Here is a 5,026-nt window from a genome sequence, read left to right on the forward strand (position 1 = left end):
TAAATTAAATCAAGTTGGGCTAGCTCTATTTAATTTTGATTCCAAGAAAAGGGTAAATCTCAATCCCTTCTTCAAATATGATTAGAATAAAGAATACAAAATCAAATATAATAAAGCTAAAATAAGAGAATATTAAATGAGCACAATATAGCTTAAAAAGAACACTAACTTATCTCTCAGAGTGGTGTATTGATTTATCTTGAATTTAATGAAAAACTCTGAAATTTGTGTTCTATTTATAGGTGAAGAAATTGCATTCACGACTAGTCCTGAGGACACTACGACTGGTTGTAGGACCAACAAATTTTCAAATTTTTGAGCGCGATTGGATAAAGCCGTTCCACGACTGGTCGTAGGACCTTCATGACTGGTCGAGGGACTTCCACGACTAGTCGTGACCTATCCACGACTGGTCATATGGAACCTGAAATAGCCGCTGGACATTGAGTTGTCGGTGTAGGACTGGTCGAGCACGAGTCGTGCACTGTTCACACGATTGGTCGAGCAATCTCTAGGATTGGTCAAGGCTTAACAAAAAGTTTTGAAAATTTGAAACAAACTTAGGACTGGTCATGGAATTTCTTGGACTGGTCGAGCAAGTGCCAGGACTAGTCGAACAGAGTCCAGGACTAGTTGAGAAACAATCTATTCACTTATAAAATGATCTAATTGAATTATGTATTCAAAATGACCTACCCTAAGGTCAATCTAAGGTCATTCATACCTTGTTAGTGAAGTATGAACATTGAGAACTTCTTTTCCTTCAATTGATAGTCGTTCTTTGAAGTTCATGAAGCTTGATGTCTTGTCAAGTAGAGAACCTTGAACTTGAGACTTCTAAAGCTTGAAATTGACATTCATTGAAGCTTGAAGTTGACATTCGTTAAAGCTTGAGCTTGAGTTGAGCGCTGCCTTTAGACGAAGCTTTGACACTTCGTACCTTAAAACTTGAAGGAGTGAACTATCATCACTTGATGTATATTGAAGCTTGAAATCGAAGAACTTAACTTGCATTATCTATTGAGGTAATGACTTTTACACTTGTACATGAGATGCATAGACATGGATATGTAGAGGTGCTGGACAAGACAAGAATTCCAATAGGTTTTGGCACTACCAAATTTGACAACCAAAGGAGCTAGAAAACATCACACTTACAATCTCCCCCTTTGTCAAATTTGTGACAAAACACACTTCACTAAAAGTAGGATAAGCATTATGTCCTCAATAAAGAATCATGCACCATACATAACAGAATAAAAAAAAATATGCATTGGTTATAAAGCATTTCCTTCAATTTTCCCCCTTACTTACTCCTCTTCCTTTCTCAAAGAAAGGCTATCCACAATCCATCCACAGTCCACATGCCAACCATATATTACAATCACAATATATCAAGAATGACAAAATTCTCCCCCTTTTTGTCACAATATGACAGAGGAAGAAACTGATGCATGGAACAAGATGTAGATAAAAAAAGAAGAATAAGATGAGTAACGAGGAATAATGAAAAAAATAGATAGGATATTATAGATATAAGCAAGAAAAGTTCAAGCATCATTAATCAACATCATCCAAGTTCAACCAAATTCTCACAAACCAAAGAAAGTGAAGTATTAAAAGAGTTATTACAAACCAAGATTAGAAAATACTAATCACAACCTGAAGAGGGAGCAGAAATAGATGGATCAATATGATGTAAACTCTTATTAATGCGCCTCATATATTTATGCATATAAGCAAATTGCGAATCCTAGGTTACATGAATCTGAGCCACCTGCTCCTCAAGAGATTACAACTTCTCAGCAAAATCAGAAGGCTGATGATCAATGTCAGCCTCAGAATCTGATTCAAGCTCATCAAAGATATCGTCCATGTTTAGGTCATCAGGAGGTAAATCGCCTTCTTCTTCATTTACTGGTTCAGTTCCACCACCACCCACATTGACTTGAACATCAGCCAACCTCAAATTCATCTTGTTTATATTTGAGTTGTTGAAAATAAGGTGTTGAATAGGAGCCTCTCCAACAGGCATAGCCACTAACATATGGGTGGCCAACACAGTCATAAGATATACAAAAGGGATATCACTGTGTCTAGAATGGAGACGGAATTGAATGATGAAATGACAGATTAAAGAAGGAAGACAAACATTTGTACCAGAAATGATGGAATACAGAATCCGAACCATGAAAAAGGTGAGTTCAGTTTTGTTACCAGAACGTGAATAAAGATTTAAAATAAAAATCCCGTGAATGACCCTGTATCTGGGTAACAAGTAATTTGAAGCAAGCGCATTCCCATTTTGACTCCATTGTGCATCTATATTACATAATGCTTTAGTAAGCATATATTTTTCCGATTCAGATGGTTTAGCTACTAGAGTGCTAATTGGAATACCTTCATAATTGACAGGTATCTCCATTAGGCCAGAAATCAGATGTCGGTCTACTTCAAATGGGCCTTCTCTAGTTGCTATAATAAAAATTAAATTTTTAGTTGAAAAATCAGAAATACATGCAAACATAGCTTGCGCAATAGACCGGTATGCTGGCCCACCCCAATGTAGAATGTTATTCCATCCTACAGATTGGAGAAGAGGAAGGAGATCAAAAGGAGCAAGATGTTCAACATGAATAGGTTGCTCAATAATAACATTGTGCAACCTTAAATCCCGCACATATGGAGGATCATCTTTAGGTGACCGAAGGTGACGCCTTATTATTGGTGATGATCTAGATATTGAAGGACCACGAGAGTTTTTCTTTTTGCCTCTCTCATCCATTTGCAACTAAGAATACAAGGAATCAAGAGTTGCAAAAGATATAGAGTGGGTTTACTCAAAATCAGATTTTGGAGAAGAAAACCCCAAAAACCTCAATGTAACAAGAAATAAATCACTCCAAGTATGAAAATGAAGTGATATGAATTTGAATCTACAAGAAAAATGGAATTAACGCACTAACCTTGAAGATCTAAGAAAGTGTGGACGACCGATCGAGCTTAAACTCATTGGAGAAGAAACACAAATGAAGAAGAAAAATATTTTTCCCCTAAATTAAAGCACCAGACACGCTACACGATTGGTCGAGTACATGCTCGACCCGTCGTGCCACGACTGGTCGAGTATGTACTCGACTGGTCGTGTACAACCAAAAATGTGCATTTTTCACATAATTTAAAATTTAAACAATTAATATAACAAATATACACACTATGATACATACATGCATGAATAATCAATTCAAATTGCACATACCAAGATTAAATTTCAATTTATTAAACCAACTTTTGTCAAGTGGTTTAGTGAAAATGTCAGCAAGTTGATTATCAGTCGTAGTGTATTTAAAGAAATTGTCTTTTCTTCCACTAATTCCCGAATGTAGTGATATCTAATGTCAATGTGCTTAGTTCATGAATGTTGGATTAGATTTTTAGATATATTAATTGCATTAAAATTATTACAATATAAAATCATAGAATCCTGTGCAATTCCGTAATCGCTTAACATTCTTTTCATCCATACAAGCTGAGTACATGCATTACTAGCTGCAATGTATTTAGCTTCAACAGTTGAGAGCGATACAGAACTTTATTTCTTACTTTGCTAAGAAACTAAACAGTTCCCAACATAGAAACAACCACCATTGGTTGATTTCCTATCATCAACGTTACCAGCCCAATCAACATAAGTGTAACCAGCTAATTGAACATTAGTATCATATGGATACCAAAGACCCAGATTAGCTGTACTTGTGACATATCGCATAATCCGCTTAATAGCAATTAAATGTGACTCTTTAGGGTCAGATTGATATCTAGCATAAATCCCTACGCTAAATGCAATATCAGGTCAGCTTGCAGTTAAATACAACAAACTACCTATCATACTATGATACAATTTAGGATCCACTTTCTTACCTGTAGAATCCTTTGAGAGTTTTAGTGTCGTACTCATAAGAGTATCAAAAGTTTTCCCATTCTCAAATCCAAACTTTTTAACTAAGTTTAGAAGATATTTGGTTTGGGAAATGAGGAAACCATCAGGTTGCTGTTTAACTTGCAACCCTAGGAAATAATTTAATTCCATAACCATGCTCATTTCGAACTTAGATTTTATAAGATCTGCAAACTCAATAGTCATGTTAGCATAGGTAGATCCATAAATAATATCATCAACATAAATCTGAACTATTAAAATGTGATCATTATGTTTCTTTACAAATAAAGTTTTATCAATACTTCCCATTATAAAGTTATAACTTAGTAAAAGCTTACTCAATTTTTTATACCATGCCCTGGGAGCTTGTTTTAAACTGTAGAGAGCCTTTTTTAGGCAATAGACATTATCAGCATTCTTAGGGTCTTCAAAACCCAATGGCTGTTCAACATACACTTCTTCATGCAAATCTCCATCTAAAAAAGCACTCTTTACATCCATTTGATAAATTTTGAACTTTCCAAAGCAAGCAATGGATATAAATAGTCTGATTGATTTAAGACGAGCTACTGGGCTACTGTCTCATCATAATTGATGCATTCAATTTGAGTGTACCCTTGTACAACCAGTCTAGCCTTGCTTCGAATTATATTACCAAGTTCATTAGACTTATTTTTAAAAAATCCACTTAGTTCCGATAATATGTATATCTTTTGGTCTAGGAACTAAGTACCAAACATCATTTATAACAAATTAATTAAGCTCTTCTTGCATCACAACTATCCAGTTTTCATCGATAAGAGCTTCTTTTTCGTTAACCGGTTCTATCTGAGATGTAAAGCAGATGTAGTTACACACATCTTCTAGTTGTCTACGAGTGCACACATCAATGAGAGGGTTTCCAAGAATTTGATTAGTTGGATGGTCTTGAACAGTTCTCAGTTCAGAGTTGTTTTAATTTGATGAAGAATCTGATTTATCATTAGAAGTACTTCATCATTATCTGAACTTGAGACGTGTATTCAAGTGATCATCAATGACCACATTAATACTCCTGAATAACATCGGTCCTCTTATTAAGAACCT

The sequence above is a fragment of the Magnolia sinica genome, chromosome 8 (genome assembly GCF_029962835.1).
Source record: "Magnolia sinica isolate HGM2019 chromosome 8, MsV1, whole genome shotgun sequence".
NCBI lineage: Eukaryota > Viridiplantae > Streptophyta > Magnoliopsida > Magnoliales > Magnoliaceae > Magnolia > Magnolia sinica.